Genomic DNA, 21,960 nt, shown 5'->3' on the forward strand with positions numbered 1-21,960 from the left:
CTTCCTTCCCCCACCCAATAAATAAATAAACATTTCAAAAAAACGATCGATTCAAGGTGAACATCTTCAAATACTGGAGAGTTTTTACATTATGTTTTAGTCAACTCTTTTATCCTTTCATTGCTGCTTAAGAAAAAAGGTCATGTAAATTGAGTGGCTCCAAATAAATGTTGTTTTATATAAAAGAGGTTGTTGTAGACACTTTATATAAGGAAATTCCTTCGGTTCACAACGGTGGGCAACAAGGAGAATGAACAATGAGGCTAAAATACTAACAAATTTCAGATAAGGCAGCTATGGTTTCCAGTAAAACCAATGGTTAATCCTATCTGCGTACCCCCCGCCACACACACCTAAATCCTCTCCACTGTTTTGCAGCAGATCCCTCTGGATCTATTCTAGGCACTAGGGATATGTCACTGAAGGATCAGGAGATACCCCACCCCCCGGATAAGAGGGACGCGGATGCCAAACAAGATAAAGGAGTATGTGAGGCGGCATGGATGCTACAGAGAAAGAGAAAGGGAAGTGAGAAGTGATGTCCCATAAGGTCATGATTTTAAATACAGTGGTCAGCTAGGTCACATGGAGGGGGCCAAGGAGGCTCCTGACCAAAAAAGAATGGGGGAAAGGAGATCAAAGGTGACAGGTGTGCTGTGAAATGAGATGGTCAGGGCCATCCTGATAAAAGTGACCCAGGAGCACAGACCCAAAGGGGAGAGACAGGGAGAGACAGTGGTCACCTGGGGAGAAAGCATCCTGAGCAGAGACACCTACAAATGGAATGACCCTGAGGCAGAAGTGTGTGGGGAGTGTTTGGAAACATCCAGAAGACTTTGTGGAGTAAGTCAAAGAGACAGGGATAGAAGGAAAAGTCCAAGGGCAAGGGGACATCTCACAGTGCCCTAGGGACCACCAAGAGAGCCTCAGTTAATGGTGTTATATAGTCAGACCTCAGCCTGGATCTGTGTATGTGTTAAGAGAAAGAATTTCATTCGATTTGACTGACTTTACCGGTAGGATAAAAAAAAAAAAATCTCACTTGTAGCTGGTCAGCAAAGGCAGGGAAGTGGAATAAAAAATGATTTTAAGGATCCATAGGTTGCTTCCAGATATTGTAAAGACAATGGTACTTCATTATCAAAGCTTACAGATGATCAAAACTACTCTCATCCTCTTCAATGTATCCACACATGCACAAATGCATGTGAAAACCATTTCTTTATATTGTGTTATAAACGTACAGACATGATATTTTAAATATCCCAAGCCTATTTAAAAGTTGTTCTCTCTCTCCAGTATCCCAACTTAAGATCACAAGCACAACATTTAACCAATGTATCAGCATTGTTCAAAGAAATGAATCCACTATCTATTCATTTCCCCATCCATCCATTTCCCCATCCATCCATTCACCCACCCATGCACCCATCCAACCATCCATCCACCCATGCACCCACCCAACCATCCATCCACCCATGCACCCACCCAACCATCCATCCACCCATGCACCCACCCAACCATCCATCCATCCACCCATCTAGCTACTCACCCACAGATGACTGAAAGCATATGAGTCAGTATTTTAAAATTTACTTGAGTGACTCTCCTTTTACTTTATTCCTACAGAAGATCAGAAATTTATAAAGTGGATGATAAACCCTTAATACCAATGCTCTATATTAAAGTAAAACTGTAAACAGGCAACTATACGCTTTTTTTTATCCATTGAAATTAAGATATTCCCAAGGTATGGTATACGAAAATTTTTTTATGAAAATTGACTTTTGTAACAAGAACAGAAAACTTCACCCCAGGTGGCAAAATCAATTCAGGTTCTTTTTGACATTTTCTAACCTTCGAATTTCTCTAGGAGCAAAGTAGTTGTATAAAGACTATATTCTTGGATATTAATTATTTTGAGTAGTTTCCACAGGGAAAAAAGTAAATGTCATTTGTGACAGTTCAGAAGAAAGTCAAGGTTGTACTTTCTCTCGTCTATAAGAAAAGGAAAAAGAAGAAGATCGACGAGGAAACACGTGCATCTCAAGTGTAGCTGGAGGGGCCTCTGGCATCTGGACAACGTTCACGGGAATCAAGGTGCACAGACCCGGCTCCGAGAGACTTAGCCTGAACCCCACAGGCAGGGATCAGCTTTCCCCTTTTACTCACAGGCCAATGACATTCATCACCAAGAGCTTGTTTTCATGAACATATTTCTTGACCAACATTATTTTCACTTGAAGAGTACTTTAAAAATAATATTATCCAGGATAATTATTTAGGAGTGGAATATATACAGATTTTTTTTAATTTATTCATCATTTTATGCAATACTTTTCTACAGGGTAATTAGCCCATAGTATTCTTTTATCTATTTTTTTTCTTATTCTCTGATTTGGAAATAACGTATAGAATGGCATCGAATAATGGGCGGCCATAATGATCTCTGCCAGCATTACCTCTAAAGTTGCCATAGCATTATGATGTCGTCTCTGAATTTCTGTGAGGTCAGCTAATATAGGACAAGAAAAATAGAAAGTTCTAGTTTTGGGGAAAAGGATGGACTTGTGCTTTAGACTATGCCTGGGATAGACCTGGTTCCCCAAGAGGGGGTCAGGGTTAAGAGTATGACCTTTTATACCAAGAAGTTGGGTTTTGATCGTGGTCCACCATTTATTCTAGTCTAATCTGCATCTTCACTTAATCCTCTGTGCCTAGTTATTCGTAAGGTGAATACAACAATCCTTCCTATCCTAAGGGTTTAGGGGAGAATCGAGTGATCTAACACATATTAGAAGATTTACAAGAGCAGTGCATGCAGGGTAAGCACTGAAAAGAAATGTTTGTTCTGCTTATTATAATACACAGGAACTTGGGCAAGTAAGTCCCCTAGACTCGTGTCCTCATCCATTGGCAAAAACAGGAACAGAGTTAGGGCAAGGATCAGCTGTGACAGCACGAGATTCGTCCTCAGCAAACGCCAGCTGAGGCTAGTTCCGTCTCGGTGTGCACTAACTTCCTTATAACCTTTGTCTTCATTTGCTAATTAGGACATGAGATTTATGACATTTTATAGGGTCAAAAAATAAACTACTGTCATCGTAAGTACTGTGTAAATTCAGTTTAGATGTGATAACATATTTTTCAAAGCTGTATTCAACTCAATTCTTTTTATTTATTTATTTATTTATTTATTTATTTATTTATTTATTTATTTATGGGACAGAGAGAGAGACAGAGCATGAACGGGGGAGGGGCAGAGAGAGAGGGAGACACAGAATCGGAAGCAGGCTCCAGACTCCGAGCCATCAGCCCAGAGCCTGACGCGGGGCTCGAACTCGCGGACCGCGAGATCGTGACCTGGCTGAAGTCGGACGCTCAACCGACTGCGCCACCCAGGCACCCCTAAAGCTGTATTCAACTCAATTCTTAACACACATGAACTAAACATCTACTATGTACCAGGAGCTGGATGTGCGGATATATAAGAGCCAGTTTCTGTTCTTCAGAAGCTCAGAGTCTAGTGGGAAGGACCAGCAGACAAATATAGAACACACTCTGGGCCGGTGGGTGGGAGACAGACAAGTTGGCAGATCACACAGGTGTTGGACAGGACACCTGGATTAGAGCAGAGCACGAATTCTCAACCTGTCCCACATATGCCTTGCAGGTTGTCTGGAACAGAATCCCACTTGGGCAGGCCTGGACATGGCTTGTTTGTTTGTTGTCAGGATGGAAAGAGAATTAAAATTGGATATTTTGAGCATTTGACTGCAATTGTATTTGTTTGTTTGTTTTTAATGTTTATTTATTTTTGAGAGAGAGAGAGACAGAGTGTGAGCTGGGGAGGAGCAGAGAGAGAAGGAGACACAGAATCCGAAGCAAGCTCCAGGCTCTGAGCTGTCAGCACAGAGCCTGACATGGGGCTTGAACTCGCAAACCATGAGATCATGACCCGAGCTGAAGTTGGACGCTTAACAGACTTAAGCCACCCAGGCGCCCCTAACTGAAATGTTAATGGACCTTACGCTCACTCCTAAAACTCTTCCTCATGTCAAAGCTCAGAAAGGCCATTGGATTTTATAAAAAAAGAGCAAAGTTGTCTCCTAAACATCCTACCTCCCTCATATTATTCTATCTTGGGAGATCCTTTTATTTGTTTTGTTTTGTTTTAATTACTTGGACATGGTTTTAAAAAGATTTATTATCAGGAGGAATTGTGGCTAAAAAGGAGGCAGCTTCGAGCAAAAGGACAATAACTGAAGCTGGATCAGCTGGTATTTATTTCTGCCACCTTCCACGGATATGATTTGAGGCAAAAATCTCAGCATCAGATCCCATGTTATTAAAGAAAATGGTTTAATTTCCCTACAGGATTGTTTTGAGAATCAAAAGGATAATATATGCTTTTTAAAATCTTACACATTGGAAAATATGATAAGAGGGGCCACTGTGCACAGACAGAGCGATCTACCTTGGTGAGGCACATTGTTATTTCCGGTAGAGGGGAGCTATAGCAGATTTGGGAGTCCTGACCTGCCCACCAAGTCCTCTGGTGCAAACCTGAGCCCAGAACAAAGCTCTCAGGCACTAACGTTTAAACCAGACATATGTGAGCATTGTATTCCCTTTGTTTGCTTTTAAAGGCGGTTTTTTTTAATTCTGATCATAAAGGCAATTCATGTTCATGATAGAAAAACTTCAAAAAAAAAAAAAAACGGAAAAGGAATAAAGATGTTGAAATGTACTAAGTTGACTGTTTCTACCTAACATAAGCACTTAGAACTTCACGATATTAGCTACTGAACCCTCTCAGTTACCCAAGAGACTGGTACAATTACTGTCCCCATTTTCCAGGTGAAGCAACTAAAGCCCAGAGAAATCAGCATGCCCATCGCGCTGGCGAGAAGTGTGGTCTACAAATCCGAATAACTTACGTAATATCCTTTCTGTACAACCCGCCTCCCCGCAGTGGCTGTCACAGACTGTGTGTTGTTGATCTGTGCCCCTTCAGTCTCTAGGTCCTTGGTCCACTCACTGACACAGCAGCTACTTTGAGAAAGCACTCACTCCGTGCAGGAATTGCCCCACATGCTGGGGACAGAACAGCCAGGCAATCAGTGGACAGAATGGCGCCCACCTTCCAGATGGGGTGCGAGAAAGAAACCGAGGAAGAGGCGTGCTGTGTCAAATGGTGTTAAGGTTATGGGAAATCAGAGCACAGGGGAGGAAGAACTTTGTAGAACTTTGGCTTCTCCTAGCATGAAAGGGAAAGCCGCCAGAGGATGTGAGCAGAGAGTATGAGCTGCCTTACATTTTTACAGAATCACTCCATCCATCCATCAGTTCCACTGAAGTGCCCAGGGAAGGAGGAATTATTCTCAACATGTGAATTTGGGGACCCCAATTCAGTCTTTCTCAGATAGCATGCTCTTCCCTTAATTAATCCCGTCTTATGACATTAGAGCGGCCACAAGGGAAAGAACAATTTTAGCTTTCTCACAGTTATTTGAAAGCACTGCCCATTTCCAGAAACATCTGCAAGGACAGAAGTCAATAATCACCCATTTGTAAGTCAGTCTCCCTCTCCCCTCGCTCCTCCCTTTCTCCCCAACCACCTCCTTTTTTAACACGTATTGACCAAGTCAATGTTGAGCAAATACGGTATGTTTAATCCCCAGTACATCAGACCCTTATTTGGAAACAGGATTCCCGAAGAGGCAATCGGAGATGAGGTCATCTGGAGTAGGAGGGGCTCAGCTCCCTGTGAGGAAGCAAGCAGACATGGGGTGATGTGTCTACAAGCCAAGGACCGCCAAAGATGCTGGGGAGCACCAGAAGCCAGGGGAGAGGATGGGCAGATTCTCCCTCCCCGCCCTCGGAAGGAACCAGCCCTGCCCACACCTTGACCTTGGACTTCAGGCCTCCGGGACTGGGACACAAGAGACTTCTGTTGTGTAAGCCATCAGTCTGTGGGACTTTATCACAGCTGCCCTAGCAAACTGAAACACGTCCCAAGCACTTCTGCATAATGTAAAGTACCCCCATTTCTTCCATATGGCTTTACAGCTCCTTGGGGTGGGGGCCAGCGGTATTCATCTTGGGGCCTCAGAGAAAGTGCTCCGTCTACACTAATTAGGAGGTGAGTGAGTGAGCTGGTGGGCTAGGGACCAGCAGAAGGGGCAAACGCAGGGCTCAGCTCACGCTGGGGCAGAGCAGGGGCTCCCCCACGGTTTTGATAGGGAGCCTAGCTCAGAGATGTAAGGGGATCCTCACTGAGCCCAAAGCAAATCACCAGGAATACGGAAGAGAGGGGCCTGAACCCAGCAGGACCCACTGCATCCAACCGGCACCGTCCTCCAGGAATGGGATCTGGTGGTTACATCATAATACGCGACTTCCTCAAACTTATTCCTTATTGTAACAGCTCCAAACCGTAAAGTGCCCCAGTTTTAAAGTGTTCTTGGAAAAAATTCCACCTTAATGAGCGATCCCGAAGTCTCCATCGTGGGATCACGTAGAATTTGGCCCAAACATAAAAGGGAACAATCCCTAAGCATGAAATGAAAACTCGCTTTGACACGGTGCTTACTCTCTGTTTGCCATCCTCTGAATCCTACAGCAATGCTCTTACTTTATTTTTGTTTTGTTTTCTTTTCTCCTGGTGTAGTCTGTGGACCACCTGCTATTAAAATCATCAGGGATGTTGTTTTCAAATCAGATCCACGGCCTCTCAGACGGACTTGCTCAGTAAGACTGGGAAGCAGGGCATACACAGCGAGAAACAGGACAGCGCCCTGAATTTCAATGAACCGTTCAAGTGTTTCGTACACAATAAAGGTTGAGATCTATTTCTCTGGGCTGCATCTTTCTTACACAGGCAAAGGGGTAGAGGATAAAGACGCCATTAAGGTAAATTAACTCATACACTGGAGAGAAGACTTGCCCTTTATAGGATGAAAAGGAATCCAGACAAAGATTTATTACAGATCACGATTTGGGGCCAGGGAGGAACCTCATGATCACAGTCCAGTGGTTGTCTGGGGAGCTCCACACCCCGGAGTCCCCAGGGATCCCCAGGGGAGGAGCAGGTGGGGGAGGGTAGGTGTGGGGGTCGGGGACAGCGTTGGGGGCAGGCGCTGAGCAGGCTGGACTCTGGGTCTCCAGACGTTCACGTGGGCTCAACCAGAGATTATATGTTAGAAATACTAAGATTGCAAATGAGATTTTATTTAAGAAAAGGATTTCACCGCTTCACAACAAGTTTGCAATCCTGTGACCATTTGCAAATGTAATGAACAGAATCACAGCAAGATGGAATGCAGCTAAAGTCACCTATAATTAGTGGCCAAGCTGAGGCAAGGCCATGCTTTCCTTCCTGTGCATATGCTTTTCCCAGGACGAGAAAGGATGGATGGTGTCATCGGTAAATTTATAAAAATCAATTTGTAGGCTTTTTGCAAAAGGGAAATAGGGCATAGCTGTCTACATTCAGACTAAGGTGCATTCCCTGTATGCGGACATAATCCAGGGCATTCCTGGTGGCTCTCTCTTTACATAATGGCTTTATTAATATTTATTTTTTTTTAGTGCTATGGGGAAAACACGATAAAGAAGACACTGCCTTTAGGCTCAGAGCACCTATAATTTTAGTATGGATAACTTTTTGCAAATGGTGTTATACAGAGTTGCATTATTCATTTAGGGATGCTTTACTTTCATGTATGATCCAGCCTCAATATCCTTATTAGAATTCATGAATTCTTAACAAATATTGACTAATTATCAGCTGTCGGGCTTGTGGGCTGTCCCTTCTACATCAGAAGCCTGCTCGCCCCCCCTTCACATGCACAACCAAAACACAGGAAAACAAAACACTCTCTATTCATTAATTCATTCACTAAACATTAATTAAGGCACGTTTAGATTCTCGAGAAGGTAGAGTAGAGATCAAACAGCAATTCCTCTAAGAAGCCTCCATCGATTTTCCAGATAGAACCAATCTCTCTCTCCCTGCTCCTCGGGGACTCGGAGATTCCACTATAACACAGGCACGATCTGCTTCCTGTCGATCTTAATTACCAAGTCTATCCCTTCCATCACCCCCACACGGGACTGGGTTTCTGGAGCACCAGGACCATGGTTTATTTTCTTTGTGTGTTCTTCTCTCATTAGATATGGGCTTCATCCCTCCAAATCATAGGAAGCTTGGTAAAAGAGCCAACAAGTGCAATTTTCTAGGATACAAAAGCTGGAAAATGTTAATCAGAAAAAGACGGATAATACACGAGTATTTACAAAAAGAAACGGCCTTCCCTTTGATATATGCTCTCCCCTGCACTGTATCTCGTTCTCTTTAGGCCAAAATGTCTGAAAAGGGTCCCCCTCCTTTCTTGCACTCCGGTCTGGTTTTAGCCACATGAACTCCACCCACAAATACTGAGCGAACCACCAAAGCACTGACAACATATTTTATCAAAAGAAATCGTTAATGTATGTTAACAATGAAACAAGGAGTGTTCTGGAAGAAAATACAGCTGCACATCACATCAATATCATGTTGCCACAGGAGAGGCCTTTCTATACATCAAAATAATGACAAATGTCACAATTTTTACAGGCCACCATTATTTTTTATTTCCGTTTATCTGTGTCTTCTACGCATTACAAAAAGATGTACAAACTTTCAATAAGAGAGAAGTAATTCACATTACTACACTCTAACTAACCCAGAAGTGTCTGAAGAGGGGTCCACGGCAGTATTCGCTGCATGCTTTGAACATGTCAGGTGGAGGGTGAATTTACAAACAGAACAAGGCACATAAAATAAGCATCAGATAAAAAATGTTCTAAATCCGCAAGAATAAACTGCAAAGCTTAAGTGCAAGTATTTTAAGAGAGGAATCTTAACCTCGTCCCAAACGGTTCTTTGTACTGTGCTTTCAGTCTACTCTATTCAGAAATTAAGAGTTGTTTTCTTGCTAATTAAATGAACAGAGGTCTTTTCCAGAGCTGAACTTTTAAACACACTCACTAAAACACTTTGAAATATGTGCTTATCATTATTAGGCAGCGGGTTTCTATAATTGACAGGAAAGGATTTTTCTTTCCGGTAGGGTCTTAAGTCTGAGGCACTCTGCATATATGAATTTTGAAAAGTATTGAGAGAAGAATACAGGGAGCCAGAAATAATAAAGGAAATCAAGACACAGTTAAGGAGAAAGATACTTTGTACTAACACCTGCAGTCCTGTGGGTTTTCAGAGAAAGATATGCGTGCATAGAAATATATGCATTAGAAGACCTAAGGCCAGCTTTCTGAACATTGTGGTCTTATGACTAAATCTATCAAACACACGTTAACAAGTAAAACAATAAGACTTAGTGAATCATTAAGGAAGAATCATCTGTTCTGTGTATTAATGTCCAGAAAGACTTTGAAGAAATGCATCCAAATTCAGGTACATACACTGCCCTGAAGTCAGTAGAATATAGAATACGGGGGGCGCCCGGGTGGCTCAGTGGGTTAGCCTCCGACTTCGGCTCAGGTCATGATCTCGCAGTTCGTGAGTTCAAGCCCTGCATCAGACTCTGTGCTGACAGCTCGGAGCCTGGAGCCTGCTTCAGATTCTGTGTCTCCCTCTCTCTCTCTGCCCCTCCCCTGCTCATGCTCTGTCTCTGTCTCTCAATAATAAATAAATGTTAAAAAAAAATTTTTTTTAAGGGGCTCCTGGGTGGCTCAGTCGGTTGGGCGTCCGACTTCGGCTCAGGTCATGATCTCACGGTCCGTGAGTTCGGCTCAGGTCATGATCTCACGGTCCGTGAGTTCAAGCCCCACATCAGGGTCCGTGCTGACAGCTCAGAGCCTGGAGCCTGCTTTAGATTCTGTGTCTCCCTCTCTCTCTCTGCCCCTCCCCCGCTCATGCTCTGTCTCTCTCTCTCTCTCTCTCTCTCTCTCTCAAAAATACACGTTAAAAAATTTTTTAAAATATATAGAATAGGTATTTGGGGTAAATTTCTAGTTATATTTGCTTTAGACCTGGTAGGTGCCACAATGAGAACAACTGTGTTTGTGGTTTTCTTTTTTTTTTTTTTTTTTTTTTTTTTTTTTTTTTTAATTTTTTTTCCAACGTTTTTTATTTATTTTTGGGACAGAGAGAGACAGAGCATGAACGGGGGAGGGGCAGAGAGAGAGGGAGACACAGAATCGGAAACAGGCTCCAGGCTCCGGGCTCCGAGCCATCGGCCCAGAGCCTGATGCGGGGCTCGAACTCACGGACCGCGAGATCGTGACCTGGCTGAAGTCGGACGCTTAACCGACTGCGCCACCCAGGCGCCCCTGTTTGTGGTTTTCAAGCACACCTCTTAAGTTAGTTTGGAATAAAATTGTATCTCTGTGCTCACAAAAAATGCCACCTGCGTCCATCAGTAGCTAGAAACAAAGAGCAGAGCAAAGCCCACAAAGGAAGGTGGAGAAAGGCACAGTGGCTCAAAGATTTAACAAGAGAAACCAGTTTTCTAAACACACATGGCATTTTTGCTTCCTTTCCTTCTCATTGCGACCACCTGTCCAGCGTTCTCTGCTAGACTAATTGATTTTAGAAAAGGGGCTTGGCTTTTCGACCTCTCTGGAACTGTTCAAAAATAAACATTGAATCTCAAAAGAAGATAAAAGTGAAAATGATTATTTGCAGACATGGGTAGAAATGCCCTATTCACTGTGAATTTGAGGCTGTGATGAGAGAAAATGTTTAGGGTTAAAGATGCCACGAGGAACACATCTGCTGGCCCGGTGCCTTCGCTCACACAAAGCAGAGGCAGTATTGATGGCTTTCAAGGTGCATTCCCAGGAGTCTCGGGGAAATGAGGAGGGTCTCTGGACACGGGGACTGTGGCAGGGAACATTCACTGTGACTCAGCCCGAGCAGCCCTCTTATCTGTTTTACACTGCTTGGTGTGCCCTGAAGATGGGCAGAAAGCCTCGAATAGCTTTTGGTTTGTAGGTTTTTATTCCTTTGGCAGAGGCTGCTCATTTTCCCTTAAAGTGGTTAACTTAACAACGGTCTTTCTACGAAGAAGAGACACACAGAGACACAGAGAAGAGGGCCACGCAATGACAGAACAGAGATGAAGCAAAACAACGAATGACAATGATCCTGGAGGCACCAGACCCTGGACGGGGCAGCAAGGATCCTCCCCTCAGGCTTTTAGAGGGAGCCCAGCCCTGCCGGTGCCTTGACTTTGGATTTCTAGTCTTTACAACCGTGAGGGAGCACATTCCTGTTGTTCTAAATCGCCCAGTTCATGCTAACGCATCAAGGCAGCAACTCACACGGTGGCCATTTTATTGTTCCTGTTGTTGTTGCTCTTGACCGACCCGTTACACCTTTCCAAATGGAAACTCTCAGTTTGCATTTGACAGCCACATTGAACGTGGGAGGAAGGCGTCCTTCTTCTTCCAAATAAGGAAAGCGAGACACTCAGTCACTATCGTTTAATTAAAAGCATGCAAAACAAGGCAGACTGGGGGGCCAGCATTCAAAAGTGAAGAGCCTACCAGTGATCTTCACGGATTGGGGAAAACACCTCTGGCCTGAGATCCTCTGCCAGAGCTATCAGGCCCCCGTGACTTCCGGAACTTCCCTCTCGCAAATCAAAAGGCCTCACTTGCAAGTCCCATCAATTCCGCCAAGTCTTTAACAGTTTATAGAAGACAGAAAACAGCATGAGAACCAGAAAGGCTGCAGAGCGGGGGCCAGAGCACGGTCTGTGCACCTGCCACGACTCCAGGGAGACTCGGTCTCCTCAGCCGCAAGGGCTGTTCTGGGGGGTGTGACCACCGTGCCATACAACGCAGGCAGGGCTGTAGGAGAAACCCCCCCAAATGACGCTAGAAGCAATTCGGGGGCAGGATGTGTGTCTCTAGCCATCCGTGGCATTTCTGAACGTCTGTCCCCATTTGTCCACTGCAGTGGTCTCAGATCCCAAGACCTCATGTGGCTGGGTGAGCCTGTTGTGGAGGAAAGCAATGGCCAAGGGCTTTCGGGGCAGAGTCGGGCCCAATCTGGGCCTCCCTTGCAGGCATGTGACCTTGGAAGCTTTCCTAGCCTTGCTAAGCCTTCCCCACCTCGACCCCCATCTGCTGGGGATGATAATCCCCAGTGAAAAGGTCTTGGAACCCAAATGATGGGATGCAGTGCCTGGGGGCTGCGATAGAACCCATGCTCCTTTCCATCCCCTTTCAACACTCCCTGCACAGAACTCAGACTGGACATTCTCTCTCTTCCAGGACACAGGCATTTTAAGAGAGCCAGTGTGGGGGAAGAGTCCATGGCCCAGGGAAAATAAATTTCAGGTGTTCGTGGAGGAGAGCTTTGGGGTCAGGAACCATGGAGGGGAGCAGGGAGTGGCTTCCAGGAGGCTGCATTTCACTGGGTCGAGGCCCCTGCCACGTCGGCAACGTCCCCACCAGCACCCCGGGCAAGCTCTGGCCAGAAGCGAAATGGAAAGTGGTCAAAAGACTACAGGCTTTGGGTGGGACAGACCTGGATTTGAATGACAGTCACCTCCCAGCCCCTGGACCTTCTCAGGGCCTTGGTTTGCACATGCAGATAATGCAATGATAACACCTACTCCACAGGGCCTGGTCCCCATAAACACAGCCCCTGGCATAGGGAGGAGGGTAAATAAATGGGCTTCCCCTTTCCCAGGCCACACACAGGCCTCAAATGGCCTTTGGTTTGTGCGTTGGTTTTATTCCTTTGAAATGCAGCCTATTCACTTGAAAAGGAAGTTGAATTTTTAAAAAGTCTATAGATGACATTTGGATGTTGGAGTTGTGACTCATGGAATATTTATTGGGATCTAGTCACTGCCACCCTCACCCCACAACCCACCTAGAAAACAGAGAAGTGTGGGTCTTCCTAAGGAAGGTCACATCCTGTCCTTCCCGGAAGTACCTTTTCCGGACAGCACTAGTGAGCCAGTGGTGGCTTTGTTCTGGTGGCTGGGGTGGGGTCTGGACACTTTAAGAAGGCTGGCACCTAGTTATGGGGGAGAAGGGTGGCTGGAGAACATTTTTTCTCGAGGCCTAAGTCAGTGCCTTCCACATTCCCCCAAAAGACCAAGCAGAACAACCAAAATGGCGCCCAAGAGCACCACTGGTCAGGGAGGGATCTTACCATCTCTCGTTCCCCGACCCCACCCATCCCAGGAGGATATAACCTCATCGTCCCCGGGGTGACGGTCCAGCTGGGCAGGAAGGCAGCTCCTTCCTTTTGTACGCCTTGGTGTGGCGCAAGCCCTCCCTAAAACTCCCTCTCCCTTCTCCAGCGCCTGCTGTTAGAAAGGTCTTGATCCCAGTGACAGAGGGAAACCTGCAAAGGCAGCTCGAAATCAGATCAGCCCAGAAGCCACCCCGCACCCAAACCCATCACCTGGAGGGACCTGAAAGGGGATTCCTCAAAAGCCAAATGGAGGCATCTCCTTTTTCAAAGCCCTGGGATGCAGCTGTCAGGCCGCATAAAAGCCACTCGCCTCAAGATTAAAATTTTAATGCGCTGTTTACACGTTGAGGCAAAAGAGGTTTGCATAATTAATAAAGCACAGAAAACTGAGAGCCGGAGCACAAAATGTGTTTTAAAGAGAAACAGTCCACGAAGGGGAGAGGATGGCCTCCTGACTCGTCCTGCTCAGCTCCCAGGAGACCAGCGGAATCGGAAGCAGGTGCTTCTTCCCGGGGACCCCATTCCCAACGCCACCACCCCGAGTGGCACACGGAGGAGATGCCCAGGGCGCCTGGCAGGGCTCCGGAGCAAAGCTGCCCCGTCCTTCGAACGTGCGTCCAATCAGTGAGGCGAACCCCCAAGGTCTCTGCCACGTTCCCCGGCACAACGGGCCGTCCCCGGGAAAGGCAGGACGCACACACGCACGTCCTCTGCAGACTGAGCCCGGGCTCCCGCGGCACCCGGAGCCGGGCAGGAACTCCTCGGCGTGTCGTCAGAGGGGGCGCCCGGCAGAGGCAGCCTGGCATATGGGGCCTCCGATTTTTTAGTGACAAGCGGCGTGTTAGCAGCGCCGTGGAGGAGCAGGCAGAGAGCCGGTTGGCTAATCACTCCCCGTTGCCTGCACCCTCAGGTAGAATCATATTGCTTTATGCAGATGAGCTCATAACAGTTTCTTCAATTTAGCTTTTATATAAAAAAGTGCCAGCTCCTCACACTGTGTCAACAGCCACCCGAGGGCCTACCACTTTACAACGCAAGCGTATTACTATTTAAAGACAAGCTTTTAGCTGAACATCAGTGCTGCCTTCAGAGTTTAATTACCGCCCTCCCCATGGGGCCCAATGAGCCAGCCACTCTTCCCAAGGGGTTTCTGCTTGGTGATGATCTTTAACTAAGTAAGTAAATGCCAAACCGGCTCGGCTTAAAGCGCCTGCGTCTGATTTCCCGCTCGGCGGCAAGATTGTAGGTGACTGGTAATGAGCCATGAGCAATTTAGAATCCTGGGGTAATTAATTTCCAGTTGAAAAAAAAAAAAAACCAGTAGAATGTGTACGTATATATATGTGTGTGTGTGCATATATATATATATATATATATACACACATATAAATATAAAATAAACTAGAGTCTGTTATGTAAAAAATATATATTATTTATCATATATATTAAAATCCACATTAAATTTTTATTTCCTCATCTGAATTACCAGGGAAAGAGCTCAACAGCAGAAGCTAGCTCCCGAAATCACTTCTGATTTTATTAGAGTAGTTATTTAATTCTGACACCAAAAAGAGGTCCCTCTCCTCTTGAAATTCTTTCTCAATTTACTGACTTGAAAGAAGAAGGTTTGCAAGGGGAAGGTCAGGGTTCCTTCACTCGCTATACAGCGCTCATTAAATTAGTCCTTTCTTCCAAAGTACCACGAAATAGTACCATGAATATCACAACTTCGGGATATATACTCGTCTTTTAAAAGATACATTAACATGTCAAGATTAGGACACACTGAAATTGTATCTGAAAGTGGTCCAGAGAGTTAAAAATCAAATGCATTTTCCAAAAGCCATCGAGGAGTTGAAATAAGGCACAACGGAAGGAATGACTTTTATCTTCTCGTTTTGAGAAAACACATACACCAAAAAATTAAAGATGAATCAAGGCATAAACTCAATTTTTAAGTCAACCAAGCTTGGCAGAACATTCCTAAGGGACTGACTGAGCTCCAAACAGGTCAAAGTATTAAGTTTTCATTCCAGAAAATTTCAGCAGGTTCTTTGGTCCCCTACGTGGAGGTTAAAAAATGCGCCCAAGGTTGTGAAGCCGTACACACAAACTGAGCAGCTGAGAAGAGTAAGGGTGGTCCTTATGGGACCGTCTCTCTAGATACATGAAAGCTCTCTGAAAGGTTTATTCGTGCTGTCCAGTCAGGTAAGTTATGAATTTACTTTGATAGGATGGAAGCAGCAAGGCACAGTGAGAGGGGTCACCCTGGGGCAAGAAGACGCAGGTCCCGGGCCCGCCCCTTCCATATAGAAGATGTGAGATCTGGGGATAAGTCACCTGCACATCCCTCCTTATTTAACAAAGAGACCACGTCTGCCGTGCTGAGGTTCCATACCCCCGGCCACACCAATGGAGGCAAGGATGGGGTGAAGAGGGGGACAGGAGACAAAGCCGCCGGACGTGTGCCACGCAAGACGCTGCTGGCAGGCACTGACCTACAGGCTGACAAAGGTACCCGCTAAATCCGGCCTCAACCAAACCTGCCACACTCCGACAAGCGCACAAGTTACTGAGCAAACTGTTGGCATGAATGACGTGCCAAGATGCTAAGTAAAGAGCCCGGTTTTTTGTTGTTGTTGTTGTTGTTGTTTTTGATTTATTTATTTTTTATTTTTTAATATATGAAATTTACTGTCAAATTGGTTTCCCTACAACACCCAGTGCTCCTCCCAACAGGTGCCCTCCTCCATACCCATCCCCCACCCTCCCCTCCCTCCCACCCCCCATCAACCCTCAGTTCGTTCTCAGTTTTTAACAGTCTCTTATGCTTTGGCTCCGTCCCTCCCTAACCTCTATAAAGAGCCCGGTTTTATGGGACGTCTACCAAGTATCAGGCACCGTACTTGGTCCTTTGTCCTTCACCTCCTTTACTTGTGAACAGAACCCCATCAGAGTGCCGGTCCCGATTACAGGAAATGCCCACTACCGACCAGCTGGCAGGGGGGCATTTGGATCCCCGCTCCGGACCAACACGCAGACGCCAGCTTGAGACTCAACTTGACTCCACACCCTTTCTCTGAGCTGCTCTGCCTGTGACTTCCACCTCCCATACGCTGGCTTAAAAATATTTTGCTGAGGTTGTGCCTGGGTGGCTCAGCCAGTTAAGCATCCGACTCTTGATTTCAGCTCAGGTCATGATCTCGCAGCTCCGAGATCGAGCCCCACGTCGGTTTCCACGCTGACGGAGCGCCGTGAGGAGCATGCTTGGGATTCTCGTCTCCCTCTCTGTCTTCCCCTCCCCCACTTGCTATAAATAAATAAATACATACATACATAGTTTAAAATTTTACTGAAAGTTTAGTAAAAATTTCGCACAGCCTTTGTACATCCCTTTGCATGCAAAAATTGCTTTTTCATCAAAATCCCTGCCAAGTAAGACTGGACCCTTTCTACTCCCCCTGAGGATGTCCCCTTCTTGCCACTGGAGGAGACATTCCCAACACACCACTCTCTTCAGGGAGCACTTTTGTAGAGAACTAGCTGCCAGAACGTGTGGCCACGGCAGCCACACGCCTCAAAGACGTGCCGGGACGGCCTTTCTAGGCCAGAAGGTCAGGGACCTGAGGTTCACAAGAAGGGGTCATGGAAGATGGCGGAAGGTGGACAGACTGTGGCAGGTGCACAGGGCTACGCTGCACCCCGAGGCTCCACCGGCCCCACCATCATCCAGACCCCAGAATTCTCACTTGGGGACTCACAGATGAGGGGGAAAGTGCCGATGTCCCTACATCAGGACTAACGCTCAGTGCTCATCAGAGTCTACACTTCCCAAAGAGAGGGTGTGTCCAAAGATATTTATCCTTCAACGGGAGGGCCAGCAACTTGAGGGGAAGTGGAAGTCGGTGGAGGCTTTGTGCCTCCGGTTCCCGTCCCCCCCACATAAGACTCAATGAGACAGCGAAAAGTGTATCAAGTCAGGGTCAAGTCAGGACATCAAAAAGCCCTTCTGTGATCTTAACAGGAAGAATTTAACACAGTGAATTACTAACCAGGTACTGGAGAACAGAAAGGCAAAAGGAGGCCCTGCCTCCTTTCGGAGAGTTGGTAACTTCAGGGCTGAGAGAACAGAAAAGAAGAGGTAGAGTTACTCGAACCTGGAGGCTTGGGGAAAGGACCCACCGAGCCAGACTCCAGCCTCCAAGGGACCTACGAGGGGCCATGTTGGTGGCCGGCAGATGCTCGAACCTCAGGAGCTCAGAAGAGGGACCCTGTAGGGGCGCCTCGGTGGCTCAGTTGGTTGGGCAGCCAACTCTTGATCTTGGCTCAGGTCCCGTTCTTACGCTTCGCGGGATCAAGCCCTGAGTCTGGCTCTGCTTGAGCAGCGAGGAGCCTCCGCCCCACCCCACTCCGTGCATGCGTGCACTCTCTCTCTTAAAAATAATTAAACTTTAAAAAAAAAAAAAAGAAGGACCTTGTAAATTCAGACCTGTAAGTAGAGGATGCTGTTGGGTGGCATTTGCATCTCGGAGGGGGTACAATAAGGCTGATTTTGCAGGTGCAGGAATGATAACCTTGCACACTGAAACTGAATGTGACTTCAGGAGCCCACTGCCAGCTGGGTCAAGTTTAGATGCTACTGAGACAACCAGGAATCGATAGCTGGGAACTCGCCCTGCCCTCTCTGCCAGCCTCCAGACAACCCAGGGGCCCTGATGGCAGAGCCCGGATGCACAGCTGGTGAAGGAGAGGTGGATTTGCAGGATCCCAGCCTTGGCATCAACACACACAGTAGAGAGGGCAGGTCAGAGCTGAAACCAAATCCTTAATCAAAGAAATGAAATGGTCCAATTGACTCCAGTTGTGCCTATGTATTTGCTTTCTATCATGGCAGACAGACGCCCTTGCACTTAGCAGCTGGATATAATGCCCATTATGAGTTCACACTTCTGTGCATGAGACGCTCACCGGGGCATGGCTGGCTTGTCTGCCCAAGATGTCACGAGCCTGAAATCAAGGTGTCAGCCAGGCTGGGTTCTCATCAGGAAGCTCTGGGGGAAAATCTACTCCCAAAGCACATTCTTGTTTTCAGAATTCAGTCCCTTGGGGTTTGGGGACAGAGACCCCTATTTTCTTGCTGGCTGCCAGCTGGAGGCTGTTCTCAGCACCTGGTGGCTCACACCTGTCCTCCCCGCCCCAATCTCTTCTCATGCTCTGACCTCCGACTCAGATTTAAAGGGATCATGCGTTTAGGTCAGGCCCATCCTGATAATCTCCCTACCTTCAGGTCAGCTTTTTTGAGACCTTAATCACATCCACAAAACCCCTTTCGCCATAGAATACAACATAATCACTGGCAGGTTTCTCAACTCTCAATGGGAGGAAATTAGACAAGAGCAAGGGTGTCTGGAGGTCAGCAAGGCTTCTGCCTACCGCAACCAGCGTTGTAGGAAACCCCTTCTCTTCTTTTAAAGAATTTCAAGCATTCCCAGGGAATTTTATTGGGCATGCAAGGTGGGCCCAAGCTAAGTTCCAATAAAAGTTAAAGCCAAATTCTTAGAAGAAAGGCACTCAGATCAAAGCTTGAACTTCTTGGAATAGTGTGAGTACAAGATTACACGGTGGGGGCAGGGAGGCTCCACTGCCCTCTCTCATGGCCCCCGATGATCCCACCTGGGTCCATGGTGCACAAGCACGATCTGAGTGTCCCAGAGCCAAGCAGGCCACACCCGTCTCCCCTCCTCACGTGAAAATCGCACTACGCGAGCCGATCTTAGGTCAGCTTGTAAAGGATGATTCTTCTTCTTTAGCATTTTACAGGACTGAGGGGCAAAGCTGAACGACGAGGACCAGCGGACACAGCTCCAGGAGCAAGCCGTCACCACCTTGTCCTTGGAGATGCACCAGGGCTCCAGAAGTGGAAAGAGAAACAGCCAAAAGGGACAGCGGAAGTTCCAAAATGAGAAAGCCAGAAAAACCACAGAGCCCATCCCCACCTCCCCAGACCCATCTTCAGATCTGTGATCAGAATTGGGTCGGGCGGCCTTCCGTGCGCGCACTGCGTTTCTCAGCTCTGATTCAGCCAGAAACTCCCATCTCTGTGAGGCGACAGTTCACCGAGGAACCTACGTGTGTCTCCCGATTGCTCCCGGTGCAGGCGACACTAAGAGTCTGCCACCTTGTCCTGCCCTCCTCTGTGGTAGAAATGTTCCCCTCGTCTTCCAGGACCTGACGGTCCACCTCAGCAGTCCCCCCTGCACACTGCTGACAAGGGTCAAGTGCTCCGTCAACGTTCCATCCGAACCGGATCTCAAACCAATTTCAATCTATTATGACTGGCCACTCTTTTTTCTAGAGGAGTTGGCCCTTGCACAACCTGTAGGCATTTCCACATTTTTACCTACTTCTGTGAACTAATTTTCTTCGCCCCACGTAACCATGGGCATTATTTGCCATGCTTAAGGGCTTCTGAAGCGAATGTTGTAAAAGAACATTACAGGTCATCTGGAAACAGTTTTCTAATTTTTTTTTTAGTCCCGGATTAGGATGCAAATCCAACCCGGAAATTGAACCATCCCTAAATTGCATCGCTGTTTATCTGATTACTGCTGGAAACCATCTGCACTTAATTGTAAGACAACAAATCATGTATCAGCTAGGATTAAAGGGCAAACCCTCTTAGAAACAGTCTCTTGGAGGAATTTAAAAACTAAAGAATAGGGGTTCCTGGGTGGCTCCGTCGGTTAAGCATCTGACTCTTGGTTTCAGCTCAGCTCATGATCTCACAGTTCTTGGGATCGAGTCCCACATCAGGCTCCACACTCACTGACAGCAAGGAGGCTGCTTGGGATTCTCTCTCTCTCTCTCTCTCTCTCTCTCTCTCTCTCTCAAAATAAATTTAAAAACTTTAAAATAAGTAAATAAAATTAAAATTAAAGGAGAAAGAGCACATATCCCAACATTTCTTTCCCAATTTTAAAACGCCGTCAAGTGTTTGTTGCTATATTGGAGAGGTGTGTTTACGAAAAGTACTGAAAGGCTTATCTTTTACATCTCAGAAAGGACAGATGCACTGTCTTCGATCAACTCCTCCCTTCTGAGAATTTCCACTGAATTCCAGGGACCCACATAATAACAGCACCTCCTGTGAATCAGCATTTGCTGTGGCAGGGGCCGGTGGCGATTAGCCAGTCCACTGGGGCTCCTGAGAGATCATTCTGTGTGATAGCGCCTCTCGGTGTGGAATCAGCAGGGAGCCCCTGTTTTGTAACATGTAACCGAGGGAAATGCAGGTATTTATTTTCCTAGCTTTTTGCAAACAAATAAGGTATATTTTTGACGTTATTAAACCAAACCCACGTTCTCTGACCAGTCCTCTCTCAACCAAGAATTGTGGTAACCGTCGAAACCCTTCTCACCGCTAATTCTCAGCACAGCACATCAAGCGTGCACCCAAAAGACTTAGAAACAGTAGCTTCCTGCGAAATGACTTAGTTCAATTTCCTCACTTAACATAGGACACATCTGAGTCCCAAGGGGTCACCTGACTTGTCTGGGCCACAGCAAGTGGCAGAGCCAAGCTGAGAGGAAACCACAAAATCCCAAAACGAAAACAGGGTGCTTATATCTTCATATTTGTAGAATGTGATTTGTGGCTGTGTTCTTAGTCTGCGGCTTTGTTTCTTCATTTGATGGTTGGTATGGCTTTTTATGATACTTCAAACGGTTCTATTGAACTAACTTAAGAAGTTCTAGAACATAACTGCAAGCTGAACAAAACCAGACCATTTTCTGGCGAAGTCTTATTTAGGCGGAAGAGACTCAGGTTATCTACGAGTGAAAACTCAGGCTTGATGTGCCTTAGAAGTGCCTGTCACCAGCTGCAGGCATTTTCTGCTTCTGGTCAGTTCCCTAGAGGGTGTTGCTGTGTGATCCCAGCCACTCAGGGCCCCTCGAGTATCTCGCCACGGGGGCCACTCTGGGGAAATCGGTCCAGTGTTGACAGTCAGTTGACCAGCGTTGTGTGCTGAATATGGCATTGAGTTAATAATGTGAACGGTAATCCTCATTCAGAAAATCATGCAGAGAGAGTTCTTCCGCTCACATACAGAGATGCATACTCTCCTCAGGGCTGTATTGCACTGAATCATGTTTGCAAAAATTACGCACGTGATTCCTATTTTTAGGTGTTCTTGAAAGATGGCAGACCCAACGAGATGTGAGGTGTGGAATTCATTTTAGGGTGAACTTCTGTAGGATACCAAGCATGATTTCCCTACTGTCATGATATGTCATGGCTTTTCTGTAACCATGGACACACTGTGTTGGAATTTAGCACTCAACACGTTGTGTTAGAATTAGGTATTTACTTTCCAGGTTCCCCTGTTACACTCGAAGCTCTCTACAGACAGTATCTTATTTGTTTGTTAGTACTTAAGAAGCAAGCCCAGATCCTAGCACACATAAAGGATTCAATAAATGGTTGACATGTGAATGAATCAATGAATCCATTAATGAATCCATTAATGAGGGAATGAAATGATAAATACCTTATATTCTAAAACACCATAAATTATTGACATGAATATTTTAAAATTATTTAAAATTGACATGAATATTTTACAACTCTTGACATGAATATTTTAAAATCAAATACTCAGGCCTTACTGCCTAAGTAAGGTGAAAGCTAGAATCTAGGTAACACTCCATCCGCTCAGGGAAACCCACAAAGA

General features: G+C 46.2%; 1 protein-coding gene across 2 annotated transcripts in view; it reads right to left on the reverse strand.

The window, feature by feature from the left end:
• DSCAM (DS cell adhesion molecule) overlaps positions 1-21,960 on the reverse strand; it is a 701,711-nt gene that overhangs the window by 394,722 nt on the left and 285,029 nt on the right. The gene's annotated exons all lie outside the window — the stretch shown is intronic.

This window comes from Neofelis nebulosa, chromosome 5 (assembly GCF_028018385.1).
Source record: "Neofelis nebulosa isolate mNeoNeb1 chromosome 5, mNeoNeb1.pri, whole genome shotgun sequence".
Classification (NCBI taxonomy): domain Eukaryota; kingdom Metazoa; phylum Chordata; class Mammalia; order Carnivora; family Felidae; genus Neofelis; species Neofelis nebulosa.